The sequence below is a fragment of the Canis aureus genome, chromosome 10 (genome assembly GCF_053574225.1).
Source record: "Canis aureus isolate CA01 chromosome 10, VMU_Caureus_v.1.0, whole genome shotgun sequence".
NCBI lineage: Eukaryota > Metazoa > Chordata > Mammalia > Carnivora > Canidae > Canis > Canis aureus.
In genome coordinates, this window is record NC_135620.1 from 28,385,905 (window position 1) to 28,400,465 (window position 14,561).

At 38.7% G+C, this 14,561-nt stretch overlaps 1 protein-coding gene and 1 pseudogene across 5 annotated transcripts in view; both read left to right on the forward strand.

The window, feature by feature from the left end:
- MLANA (melan-A) overlaps nucleotides 1–14,561 on the forward strand; it is a 75,422-nt gene that overhangs the window by 41,410 nt on the left and 19,451 nt on the right. The window lies entirely within an intron of this gene.
- On the forward strand, nucleotides 13,315–13,965 carry LOC144321627 (transmembrane protein 14C pseudogene; annotated as a pseudogene).

The following is a 14,561-nucleotide window of genomic DNA, read 5'->3' on the forward strand; positions in this document are numbered from 1 at the left end:
CATTGCGTATGATGTTCACTGTGGGTTTGTCATATATGACCTTTATTATATTGAGGTATGTTTCTTCTAAACCTACTTTGCTGAGGGCTTTTATCATCAATGAATGTTGTAATTTGTCAAATGCTTTTTCTGTGTCTATTGAAATGATCTAATGGTTTTTATCCTTTCTCTTGTTAATGTGATGTAGCATGTTGATTGATTCACAAACATTAAACTACTTTTTAAAAAGATTTTATTTATTTATTCATGAGAGACACACAAAGAGGGAAAGTGACAGAGACATAGGCAGAGGGAGAAGCAGACCCCCCTCAAGGAGCCTGATACGGGAGTTGATCTCAGATCCCAGGATCATGACCTGAGCCGAAGGCAGATGCTCAACCACTGAACCACCCAGGCGTCCCAAACCACTCTTTTTTATTTTTTTATTATTTTTTTTAATTTTTTAAAAATTTATTTATGATAGTCACACACAGAGAGAGAGAGAGAGGCAGAGACATAGGCAGAGGGAGAAGCAGGCTCCATGCACCGGGAGCCTGACGTGGGATTCGATCCCGGGTCTCCAGGATCGCGCCCTGGGCCAAAGGCAGGCGCTAAACCGCTGCGCCACCCAGGGATCCCTATTTTTATTTTTTAATTGGCAGTAAATCCCCTTTGATTGTAGCTAATGATTTTTTTAATGTTGGGTTTTATTTGCCAGTATTTTGTGAAGGATTTTTGGTCTATTTTCATCAGAGATGTGGTGTCTTTTCTGTTTTCTTGTCAGGCTAATGCTGGCCTCATAGGATGAATTTGGAAGTTTTCCTTCCTCTATATTTTTTATTTTGTTTTGTGAGAAAGAGAAATGTTTTATTTTAATTCAGTAGCAATATTAAATGTGCCTGGGAGATATGGCTCCTTTTGAAAGCTCCCAGTTCAGTTCACCAATGAGATGCTGTCGTGATTAATTCATGGGGATATATTTACTATATTGCCAAAATTCTCATCTAAGTGTACTTCCTTCAATAATGATAGAGGGGATTCAGGACACCCCGATCCACAGCCAGCATTTGGCAGATTGTCCAAAAGAATCTAGCTTCCTGCATGTTCCAATTCAACCTTTGTTATTTCAACATTTAGTTCCTATTTCATTTAAAACATTTCATGTCTTCATGAATTTCCAGTGGACAAATGTATTAAGCATTTATGCTCTATGTCGTTATCGTCATGGGAAATTAGCTGGCAGGCGTCATGTTTCTTTTTACTGTCTTAATATATACGTAGGAACGGTTCATTGTCTAATGTAAAATCTTTTCATGCACTTCTTTGCAATCAGTCCTTCCTCTATATTTTTTAGAATTGAGAAGGAAAGGTATTAATTCTTCTTTAAATCTTTGACAGAATTCGCCTATGTCACTGTCTGGTCCTGGACTTTTGTTTGTTGAGAGTTTTTTGATTACTGATTTTATTTCATTGCTAGTAATTGATCTCAAATTTTTGTTCCTTCCTTCTTCAGTTTTGGTAGGTTATATGTTTCTAGGAATTTATCAGTTTCTTCTAGGTTGTCCAACTTCTTGATATATAATTTTTCATAATATTCTCTTTGTATTTCTGTAGGTTTGGTTATTACTTCTCCTCTTTCATTTCCTTGTAGTTTTGCCACAATTCATAATTATATACATATCCAATAAAAATAATTTTTGTTTATTTGAGTCCTCTTTCTCACTCTTTTAGATGGATATGGCTAAAGGTTTATCATTGTTATTCAATGTTATTCTTTTTTCAAAGAATCAACTTCTGGTTACGTTGATCTGGGTTTTTGTTATGTTTTGTTTTTTGTTTCTTTGTTTTTGTTTTTGAGAGAGAGAAAGAAAGAGCATAAGCAAAGGGAGAAGCAGAGGCAGAGGGAGAAATAAGCTCCCCACTGAGAAGGAGCCCAATGCAGGGCTGATCCTAGGATCTCGGGATCATGACTTGAGCATGAGGCTGCTTAACTGACTGAACACCCAGATACCCCTGATCAGTTCTTTTTATTTATTTTATTTTATTTTATTTATTTATTTATTTATTTATTTATTTATTTATTTATTTATTTATTTATTTATCAGTTTTTAAAAAAAATTCTATGTTTATTTCCACACTAATCTTTATTGTTTCCTTCCTTCTTCTGGTTGTGGATTTTGTTTGTTCTTTTTCTAGCTCCCTTAGGTATAAAAAAGGTTGTTCATCTGACATTTCTCATGCTTCTTGAGGTAGGCCTGTTGCTATATATTTTCCTCCTAGAACCACGTTTGCTGCCACCCAAAGATTTTAGATCATTATATTTTCATTTTTATTTTCCTCTCTCTATTTTTTAATTTCCTTTTGATTTTTTGGTTCACCCATTCATTGTTTAGTAGCATGTTCCTTACCTACATGTATCTGTGGTCTTCCCAGATTTGCCTTGTGGTTGCCTTCTGGTTTCACAGTATTGTGGTCAGAGAGGATACCTGGTGACTTAGAACTATTTGAATGTGTTGAGACTTCGTTTGAGGCCCAGTATGTGAGCTATGCTGGAGAATGCTCCATGTGAACTTCAAAAGAATGTGTATTTTGCTGTTGTAGAATGGAATGTTCTGAATATATCTGTTAAATCCGTGTGTTCCGACATGTCATTCATTCAAATATATTGTTTCCTTCTTGATTTTCTGTTTAGATCATCTGTCCATTAATATAAGTGGAGTATTACAATACCTACTATCATTATCTCACTATAGATTAGTTCCTTTATGTCCGTTATTACTATTTTATGTATTTGGCTGCTTGCATGTTTATGTACATGAATATTTACAATTGTGATATTGTCTTGTTGGCTTGCTACTTTATAATTATATAGTGTACTTTTTTGTCTCATACAGACTTTGTTTTAAAGTCTACTTTGGGGATCCCTGGGTGGCGCAGCGGTTTAGCGCCTGCCTTTGGCCCAGGGCGCGATCCTGGAGACCCGGGATCAAATCCCACGTCGGGCTCTCGGTGCATGGAGCCTGCTTCTCCCTCTGCCTATGTCTCTGCCTCTCTCTCTCTCTGTGTGACTATCATAAATAAATAAAAATAAAAAAATAAAGTCTACTTTGTCTGATATAATTATTGCTATTCCAGCTTTCTTTTCATATCCATTTACATGATTAATGTATTCTCATCTCCTCACTTCAGCGTGTGCCTTTAGGTCTGAAATGAGTTTCCTGTAAACAGCATGTAAATGTGTCTTTTAAAAAAATATTTTATTTAAATTCAATATGCCAGCCTATAGTTTAACACTGAGTGCTTATCCCATCACATACCCGCCTTAGTGCCTGTCATTCAGTTACCCCATTGCCTCAACCACCTCCCCTTCTGCACCCTTTGTTTGGTTCCCAGAGTTAGGAGTAGCTCGTGATTTGTCTCCCTCTCTAATTTTTCCCACTCATTTTCCCTCATTTCTCTTATAATCCCTTTCACTATTTCTTATATTCCCCAAATGAGTGAAACCATATGATGATTGTCTTTCTCCAAATGACTTATTTTACTGAACATAATACCCAGCAGTTCCATCCACCTCGAAGCAAATGGTAGGTATTCATCCTTTCTGATGGCTGAATAATATCCCATTGTATATATAGACCACATCTTCTTTATCAATCATCTGTCAAAGGACATCATGCCACCTTCCACAGTTTGGCTATTGTGGACATTGCTGCTATAAAAATTGGGGTGCAGGTGTCCCAGCGTTTCACTGCATCTGTATCTTTGGGGTAAATCCCAAACAGTGCAATTGCTGGGTCGCAGGGCAGATCTATTTTTAACTCTTTGAGGAACCTTCACACAGTTTTCCAGAGTGGCTGCACCAGTTCACATTCCCACCAACAGTGCAAGAGAGTTCCCCTTTCTCCACATCCTCTCCAACATTTGTTGTTTCCTGTCTTGTTAATTTTCACCATTCTCACTGGTTCACATGAGGTGGTATCTCATTGTGGTTTTGATTTGTATTTCCCTGATGGCAAGGGATGTGGAGCATTTTCTAATGTGCTTGTTGGCCATGTGTATGTCTCTTTGGTGAAATTTCTGTTCATGTCTTCTGCCCATTTCATGACTGGATTGTTTGTTTCTCCAGTGTTGAGTTTAAGAAGTTCTTTATAGATCTTGGATACTAGTCCTTTATCTGATACGTCCTTTGCAAATATCCTCTCCCATTCTGTAGGTTGTCTTTTAGTTTTGTTGACTGTTTATTTTGCTGTGCAGAAGCTTTTTATCTTGATGAAGTCCCAATAGTTCATTTTTGCTTTTGTTTCCCTTGCCTTCATAGATGTATCTTGCAAGAAGTTGCTGTGGCCAAGTTCAAAAAGGGTGTTGCCTGTGTTCTTCTCTAGGATTTTGATGGATTCTTGTCTTATATTTAGATCTTTCAACCATTTTGAGTGTATCTTTCTTTGTGTATGGTGTAAGAGAATGGTCTAGTTTCATTCTTCTGCATGTGGCTGTCCAACAGTCCCAAAACCATTTGTTGAAGAGACTGTCCTTTTTCCAGTGGATATTGTTTCCTGCTTTGTAAAAGATGAGTTCACCATAGAGTTGAAGGTCCATTTCTGGGTTGTCTATTCTGTTCCATTGATCTATGTGTCTGTTTTTGTGCCAGTACTATACTGTCTTGATGACCACAGCTTTGTAGTACAGATTAAAATCCAGCACTGTGATGCTCCCCAGCTCTGGTTTTCTTTTTCATTATTGCCTTGGCTATTTGGGGTCCTTTCTGATTCCATGTAAATGTTAAGATGATTTGTTCCAACTCTCTGAAGAAAGTCCAGGGTATTTTGAGAGGGATTGACCTGAATGTGTAAATTGCCCCAGGTAGCATTGACATTTTCACAATATTAAATCTTCTACTCCATGAGCATGGAACATTTTTCCATCTCTTTGTGTTTTCCTCAGTTTCATTCAAGAGCGTTCTATAGTTTTTAGGGTATAGATCCCTTACCTATTTGGTTAGGTTTATTCCTAGGTATCTTATGCTTTTGGGTGTAATTGTAAATGGGATTGATTCCTTAATTTCTCTTTCTTCTGTCTCATTGTTAGTGTATAGAAATGCCACTGATTTCTGGGCATTGATTTTGTATCCTGCCACATTGCTGAATTGCTGTATGAGTTCTAGCATTCTTGGGGTGGAGTCTTTTGGATTTCTATGTACAGTATCCTGTCATCTGCGAAGAGTGAGAGCTTGACTTCTTCTTTGCCAATTTGAATGCCTTTTACTTCTTTTTGTTGCCTGATTTCTGAGGCTAGGACTTCTAGTACTGTGTTGAATAACAGTAGTGAGAGTGGACATCCCTGTCATGTTCCTGATCTTAGGGGAAAGGCTCTCAGCTTTTCCTCATTGAGAATGATATTTGCTGTGGGCTTTTCATAGGTGGCTTTTAAGATACTGAGGCATGTTCCCTCTATCCCTACACTCTGAAGAGTTTTAATCAGGAATGGGTGGTGTATTTTGTCAAATGCTTTCTCTTCATCTATTGAGAGGATCATATGGTTCTTGTTTTTTGTTTTTTTTTTCTTGTTGGTGTGATCTATCACGTTGATTGTTTTATGAGTGTTGAACCACCCTTGCATCCTGAGGATAAATCCCACTTGGTCATGGTGAATAATCTTCTTACTGTACTATTGGATCCTATTGGCTAGTATCTTCTTTTTTTTTTTTTTTTTTTTAAATGGGATTAGTGCCTTTATTTATTTATTTTTTTTTAATTTTTATTTATTTACTTATGATAGTCACAGAGAGAGAGAGAGAGGCAGAGACACAGGCAGAGGGAGAAGCAGGCTCCATGCATCGGGAGCCTGATATGGGATTCGATCCCGGGTCTCCAGGATCGCGCCCTGGGCCAAAGGCAGGCGCCAAACCGCTGCGCCACCCAGGGATCCCTGGCTAGTATCTTCTTGAGAATTTTTGCATCTGAGTTCATCAGGAATATTGGTCTATAATTCTCCTTTTTGGTGGAGTCTCTGGTTTGGAATCAAGGTAATGCTGGCCTCATAAAATGAGTATCAAAGTATTCCATCCCTTTCTATCCTTCGGAACAGCTTTAGTAGAATAGGTATTATTTCTTCCTTAAACATTTGATAGAATTCTCCTGGGAAGCCATCTGGCCCTGGACTTTTGTGTCTTGGGAGGTTTTTGATGACTGCTTCAATTTCCTCCCTGGTTATCGGCCTGTTCTGGTTTTCTATTTCTTCCTGTTGCAGTTTTGGTAATTTGTGGTTTTCCAGAAATGCGTCCATTTCTTCTAGATTGCCTAATTTATTGGCATATAGCTGCTCATAGTAAGTTTTTAAAATCATTTGTATTTCCTTGGTATTGGTTATGATCTCTCCTCTCTCATTCGTGATTTTATTAATTTGAGTTTTTCTATTTTCTTTTCAATAAGATTGGCTAATGTTTTATCTATCTTATTAATTCTTTCAAAGAACCTACTCCTGGTTTTGTTAATCTGTTCTACAGTTCTCCTGGTCTCTATGTCATTGAATTCTGCTTGAGTCTGTATTATGTCTCTTGTTCTGCTTGGGCAGATTTTATATGCTGTTCTTTCTCCAGTTTTTTAGGTGCGAGGTTAGCTTGTGTATTTGAGTTTTTTTCCAATTTTTTGAGGGAGGCTTGTATTATCATGTATTTCCCTCTTAGGATAGCTTTTGCTGCATACCAAAGATTTTGAATGGTTGTATCTTCATTTTCATTAGTTTCCAGAAATCTTTTAAATTCTTCTCTAAGTTCCTGGTTGACCCATTCATCCTTTAGTAGAATGCTCTTTAAGCTCCATTGTTTGAGTTTCCTCCAAATTTCTTCTTGAAATTGAGTTCTAGTTTCAAAGCATTGTGGTCTAAAAATATGCAGGGGACAATCCTAATCTTTTGGTATCAGTTGAGACCTGATTTGTGACCAAGTATGTGGTCTATTCTGGAGAAAGTTCCATGTGCACTTGAGAAGAATGTATATTCAGTTGCATTAGGTTGGAAAGTTCTGTATAAGAACATAAAGACTCCTAACTCTGGGAAACGAACTAGGGGTGGTGGAAGGGGAGAAGGGCGGAGGGTGGGGGTGAATGGGTGGCGGGCACTGAGGGAGGCACTTGACGGGATGAGCACTGGGTGTTATTCTGTATGTTGGTAAATTGAACACCAATAAAAAATAAATTTATTATTAAAAAAAAGGAAAGTTCTGTATATATCTGTGAAATCCATCTGGTCCAGTGTATCATTTAAGACCCTTGTTTCTTGACAAATACCCACCATTTAGTTCAATGCGGATGGAACTGGAGGGTATTATGCTGACTGAAGCAAGTCAATCAGAGAAGGACAAACATTATATGGTTTCATTCATATGGGGAATCTAAAAAACAGTTAAAGGGATTAAAGAGGGAAGGAGAGAAAACGAATGAGAAATATCAGAGAGGGAGACAAAACATGAGAGACTCCTAACTCTGGGAAATGAACAGGGGTAGTGGAAGGGGAGGTGGACAGGAGGACGTGATGACTGGGTGATGGGCACTGAGGGAGGCAGCACTTGACGGGATGAGCACTGGGTGTTACGCTATATGTTGGCAAATCGAACTCCAATTAAAAAGAAATATACAAAAAAAAAAAAAGACCCTTGTTTCTTTGGTGATGTTCTGCTTATAATATCAGTCATTTGCTGAAAGTGCCTTGTTGAAGTTTCCCACTATTAGTGTATTATTACCTACATACCTCTTTACTTTGGTTATTAACTGATTGATATACTTGGCAGCTCCCATAATAGGGCCATAAGTATTCATGACTGTTAGGTCTTCTTGTTGGATAGACCCTTTAAGTATGACACAGTGTCCTTTTTCCTTCTTACTACAGTCTTTGGGGTAAACTTTAATTTTTCTAAAGAGTTCTCCACCCTTTCATTTTCAGGCTGAGGTGTTCTTAGGTCTAAATGAGTCTCTTGTAGACAGCAAATAGATAGGTCTTACTTTTTTATCCAGTATGGTACCCTGTGTCTTTTGATGGTATCATTTAGCCCATTCACGTTCAGAGTAACTATTGAAAGATATGAATGTAATGTCATCGTATTACCTATTCAGTCCCTGTTTTTGTGGATTATTTTTTGGGGGCTTCCTCCTTCTTTTACAGGGTCCCCCTTAATATTTCTTGCAGAACTGGTTTGGTGGTCACATATTCTTTCACTTTCTGCCTATCTTGGAAGCTCTTTTTTTTTTTTTTTTTTTTTTTGGAAGCTCTTTATCTCTCCTATTCTGCATGAGAGCCTTGCTGGACAAAATATTCTTGGCTGCATGTTCTTATCATTTAGTAACCTGAATGTATCCTGCCAGTGCTTTCTGGCCTGCCAAGTCTCTGTGGAGAGGTCTGCTGTTATTCTGGTATTTCTCCCCTTATAATTTAAGAATCTCTTGTCTGTGCTGCTTTTAAGAATTTTCTCCTTATCATTGAAATTTGCAAGTTTCACTCTTGAAAGTTGAGTTGTTGAATGGTTTTTATTGATTTTTTTTTTGAGGAGAGGGTCCTCTCCATCTCTTGGATCTGAATGCCTGTTTCCCTCCCCAGATTAGGGAAGTTGTCAGCTATGATTTGTTCAAATATACTTTGTGGTCCTTTCTCTCTCTTACAGCCTCTTCTGGTATCCCAATTAGACATATATTCTTCCTTCTCAAGCTGTCATTTATTTCCCTAAGCATTTCCTCATGGTCTTTTAATTGTTTTTCTCTTTTTTACTCTACTTCCTTCCTTATCATCAACTTGTTTTCTATGTCACTCACTCTCTCCTCCACCTCATTAAACCTAGTAATTAGAACATCCAGTTGGATTGCATCTCATTTAACCTATTTTTAATTTTTAACTTATTTTTATTTTAATAGATCTCAGTTCTGCAGTAATGAAGTCTCTAGAGTCCTTTACGAATTTTTTCAGAGCCACCAGTAGCTTTAGAATTTTACTTTTAAATTGACTTCTTGAGGGACAGATGGGTGGCTCAGCAGTTGAGTGTCTGTCTTTGGCTTAGGGTGTGATCCCTGTAGGATTGAGTCCCACATTAGGCTTCCTGCATGGAGCCTGCTCCTCCCTCTGCCTATGTCTCTGCCTGTCTCTCTCTGTGTCTCTCATGAATAAATAATTAAAATCATAAATAAATAAATGAATAAATAAATAAACAAACTGACTTTCTGACATCATATTTAAATCCAAATTCTGTAACTCTATGGCAGAGAGTATTGTTTCTGGTTCTTTCTTTTGTGGTGAATTCTTCCTTCTAGTCATTTTTTTTCCAGTTCAGAATACTGTATGGCTGGGCTGAGTCAAAAATATCAATCATGACCTAAGTAAAATACACTCTATATGTTTCTGAGGAGGTTAGAGACCAAAAATAAAAGATAATAAGAACAGAACAAAATAAACGAAAAGGACCACTAAAGTGAAAAACAAATTTTAAAACTAAGTTATAAAGATAAAAAGTCAAAAACCAAAAACAAAGAAGAAGAAAAAAGCAAAAAAAAAAAAGTAAAGAGGAAGAAGAAAGAAAAGGGGTGGTGGTGGTGGTGGTGGCAAGGAATGGTAGTGAAGATAGAATGTAGTCTGCCTGAGAGGTCCTAGAGGGTGATCCTCTTGGTTCTGAGTGTTTTGTGTTCTGTATGTTCGAAGATACTCAATCCCAAATTTATATAAACCAGCAATAATTACAGAAAGCCCCAACATCGACCACAAAAACATAAACAAGATAAAAGGAGGGCAGGATGGGAAAGTAGAATATAATCTTACAGAATGAACTAGCACAGTGTTTCACTTGGTTTTGGGGGTATGTTGGTCATGTTTTAGAAGGTACTAACTTCCACCATTGTAAAACAAAATGAGGCAGGAAAAAACAAACAAACAAACAAACAAAACAAACAAAAATGAAAACCCATATCTCATATATCTACCAAGATTAAATTGAATACATTGAAGGAAATCCAGAAGTGAAAAATATATCTAAGACATGTAGAAATATGAAAGTCAAAAAGAAAAAAAGCTTAAAAATGAAGAGCTGGTAAAATATTGTAGTTAAGGTGGGAAAAGTGAAAAATATTGCACATTTTTAGTGTGATATAAAAATGAGTCATAATGGAAAAGTAAAAAAAAAAAAAAACCCTCTAGTTTTATATACTATTTTCCCTCAGACCTGGAGCTTTCCAGCACTGCTTGGTCAAGAACGTGATCTTCCCCTGTCCTTCCAGCTGGTCTTCTGGGGGAGGGTCTGCTGTGCTGTTTCTCAGGTGTCTGTACCAGGAGGAGATGCTCCACTTCCTGCCAGGTGCCTGGCTCAGTGGGAGCTGTTTATCCTGTGAGGCCTTTGTCCCCCAGTGGCCCCACCTCTCCCAGGCACAAGGTGAAACAAGGAGGAAAAATAACAATGGCTGTGCCCAGATTTCCAGCTCTGGAGTCGAGCTCCCTGTGAGTAACTAACTGCAGTCTCCCTGTCTGCACTGGCCTAGATGCTCCCGGGGCCAATGCAGGTGTCCTGATCTGCACAGCTTGTGGGGTGCCCAGCAGCAGGAGAGTTCTCACTTTCCTGTGCCCTCCCCAATTCTGCCTGTCCTGGGGGAATGAAGAATCACTGGTTTTGTCCCCTTAGACACTCTGGGATCTGGGGGCCCTGTGCCGCTGGACCCACACTCCCACGGATGCGTCTCCCAGAGGGAATGGTGTACATCCACCTCTGTCTGGAGCTAGCCTATCTAACCAACTGGCATCTCCCAAATGCCCCAGAGCGCTGAGGCACTCCAGCCTTTTACCAAGATCGGACTGTGGTTTGCGGTGAGCTTTCCCTCAGGCACCCCTCTTTATACTTGACCCCAGGAATCTTGAGGCTTCACTGCCCCTCCGGGGATTTTGCCTGATTCCCCTGCTAAGCACTTTTCTGCCAGGGAAAACTCCGGTGTGGATTTTTAAAGTTCCTGCTTCTCCAGGGCTGGGCTTTCACCGCTCCACTTAAGCTGGGCTACTCATGGTTCCCCTCCCCCAATTTATTCTTTTGTTTGTTTGTTTTGTTTTTCACCTTCCTACCTTGTTAGAAGCAAAAACTTTTCTCTCTCTAGCATTCCAGCTGTTCTCTCTTTAAGTCTCAGGTTGAATTCATAGGTGTTCAGGATGTTTTGAAAGCTATCTAGGTACGTTTGTGGGGCCAGGTGAGTTAAGGACCCCTATTCTTTTGCCATCATTCCCCTTCCTCAGAAATACATTGATAATAATACAATAGCATGGTACTTCGACACCCCACTCATAGCAACGAACAAATCATCTAAGCTGTCAACAAAGAATCAAGGGTTTTGAATGACACATTGGACCAGATGGACTTCACAGATATATACAGACCATTCCATCCTAATGCAATAGAATGCACACTCTACTGACTGCACATGGAACTTTTTCCAGAATAGATCACATACTGGGTCACAGATCAGGTCTCAACTGATACCAAAAGATTGGAGTTATTGTGCATATTTTTAAGCCGCAATACTTTGAAACTTGAATTCAATCACAAGAGGAAATTTGGAAGGAACCCAAACACTTGGAGGTTAAGGAGCATCTTACTAAAGAATAAATGGGTCAACCAGGAAATTAAGGAAGAATTTTAAAAATTCAAGGAAACAAATGAAAATAAAAACACAACTGTTCAAAACCTTTGGGATGCAGTAAAGATGGTCCAAAGAGAAGAATATGCCGATACAAGCCTTCCTCAAGAAACAAGGAAGATCTCAATTACACAACCTAACATTACACCTAAAGGAACTAGAGAAAGAACAGCAAAGAAAGCCTAAACCCAAAAGGAGAAGAGAATTCATAAAGATTAGAGCAGAAATCAATGAAATAGAAACTGAAAGAACAGTAGAACAGATCAACAACTCCAGGAGCTGGTTCATTGAAAGAATTAATAAGATTGATAAATCCTTGGCCAGACATGAGAAGATCTTTTTCAAAAAGAAAATAGAAAGAATCCAAATAAATAAAATCATGAGTGAAAGAGGAGAGATCACAAACAACACCAAGGAAATACAATTATAAGAACATATTACGAAAATTATATGCCAACAAATTAGGCAAGCTGGGAAGAAACAGGTGCATACCTAGAAATAGATAAAACACCAAAACTGAAACAGAAAGAAATAGAAAACCTGACCAGATCCATAACCAGCAAGGAAATTTAAGCAGTAATAAAAAAATCTCCCAACTTGGGATACCAAGTAGCTCAGTGGCTACTTGGCTCAGTGGTTGAGTGCCTGCCTCAACTCCCAGGATCGAGTCCCACATTGGGCTCCCCATGTGGAGCCTGCTTCTCCCTCTGCCTGTGTCTCTGCTCCTCTCTTTCTGTGTCTCTCATGAATAAGTAAATAAAATCTTAAAAAAATAAAAATCTCCCAACAAACCACAGTCCAGGGCTGGCTAGCTTCCCAGGGGAATTTTACTAAACATTTAAGGAAATACTAATACCTATTTTTCTGAAGCTGTTTCAAAAACTAGAAATGGAAGGAAAACTCCCAAACTCATTTCATGAGGCCTGGATTACCTTGATCCCCAAATCAGACAAAGAACCCACCAAAAATGAGAATTACAGGCAATTTCACTGATGAAAATGGATGTCACAATTCTCATCAAGATACTAACCAATAGGATCCACTAGTACATTAAAAAAAAATTATTCACCACAAGCAAGTGGGATTTATTCCCTGTATGCAAGGGTGGTTCAATAGCCACAAATAAATAAATGTGATAGATCACATTAATAAAAGAAAAGAATTATATGATCCTCTTGACACAGAAAAATAAAAGAAAAGAATTATATGATCCTCTTGACACAGAAAAATCATTTGACAAAGTACAGCATCTTTTTTTATTAAAACTCTCAAAGTGGGGATCTCTGGGTGGCTCAGCTGTTTAGCACCTGCCTTTGGCCCAGGGTGCGATCCTGGAGTCCCGGGATCGAGTCCTGCTTTAGGCTCCCGGCATGGAGTCTGCTTCTCCCTTTGCCTGTGTCTCTACCTCTCTCTCTCTCTCTCTCTATGTCTATCATGAATAAATAAATAAAACCTTTAAAAAAATAAAATAAAATAAAACTCTCAAAGTGCCATCGATGAAAAGCCCATAGTGAATATCATTCCAAATAGGGAAAAACTGAGAGCTTTCCCCTAATGTCAGGAACACGACAGGGAGGTCCACTCCCACCACTATTATTCAACATAGCACTAGAAGTCCTAGCCTCAGCAATCAGACAACAAAAAGAAATAAAGGCATTCAAACTGGCAAAGAAGTCAAACTCTCGATGTCTGCGCGCCCTCGTCGCCTGGTGCAGGCCGCCGCGCAGCGGTTCGGTGCAGGCCTCATACTCTGCTGTCTGGTCAGAGTGAAGGAGAATGATGCAGAAGGACTCTGGCCCACTAGTGCCTATACATTGGATTGGCTTTGGCTATGCGGCGCTGGTTGCTTCTGGTGGGATCATTGGCTATGCGAAAGCAGGTAGTGTCCCATCACTGGCTGCTGGGCTGTTTTTTGGTAGTTTAGCAGGCCTGGGTGCTTATCAGCTGTCTCAAGATCCGAGGAACATTTGGGTTTTCCTAGCTACCTCTGGAACCCTGGCTGGCATTATGGGAATGAGGTTCTACCACTCTGGAAAATTTATGCCTGCGGGCTTAATCGCAGGTGCCAGTTTGCTGATGGTCGCCAAACTTGGAATTAGTGTGTTGAATAAACCCCATCAGTAGTACCTATGTCCCAGCTTGGACTCATGAAGAATTTTAAAACTTCTACTATTTTTAGTGTATTAAGAGAAACAAGTATTCTGACATTTTACTTAAAACAAAAAAATAACATTGAACTTCCAGGAGAAGAAATCAGTCATTATCATTACAACCTTAAAGAGGTGGGTGGTATGTAACCTGAGAGCTTCTTCTTATACTCTCATAAAGTTTGATTCTTATACATGATGTTATCTCTTCTTTCTGTATCTATAGGTAAAGCCTCAAGGGGTAAAATGTTAGGTATCAACATTGAGGGCCCTGAAACCCCATGCCCTACTCAGAACAGTGAAAAAAGTCTCTTAGGAGCTTTAGGATTTCTGTTCTTTGGCTCATTTTAGAGCACAGACCTACCTGGAAAGAATGTCAAATGAAATATTGAAAATAAAGTTTACTGTAAGTAAAAAAAAAAAAAAAAAAAAGAAGTCAAACTCTCACTTCCCAGATGACACGGTACTCTAGGTGGAAAATCCAAAAGACTCCACCCCCAAATTGCTAGAACTCACAGAGGAATTTAGCAAATTGGCAGTATACAAAATCAATGCAGAGAAATCAATTGCATTTCTATACACTAACAATGAGACAGAACAAAGGGAAATTAAGGAGTCAATCCCGTTTATGATTGCTTCAAAAACCATAAGATACCTAGGAATAAACCTAACCAAAGAGGCAAAGGACCGGTATAGAAAACTATACAACACTTATGAGAGAAATTGAGGAAGACGCAGAGCAATGGAAAAACATTCCATGCTTATGGATTAGAAGAATATATATTATAAA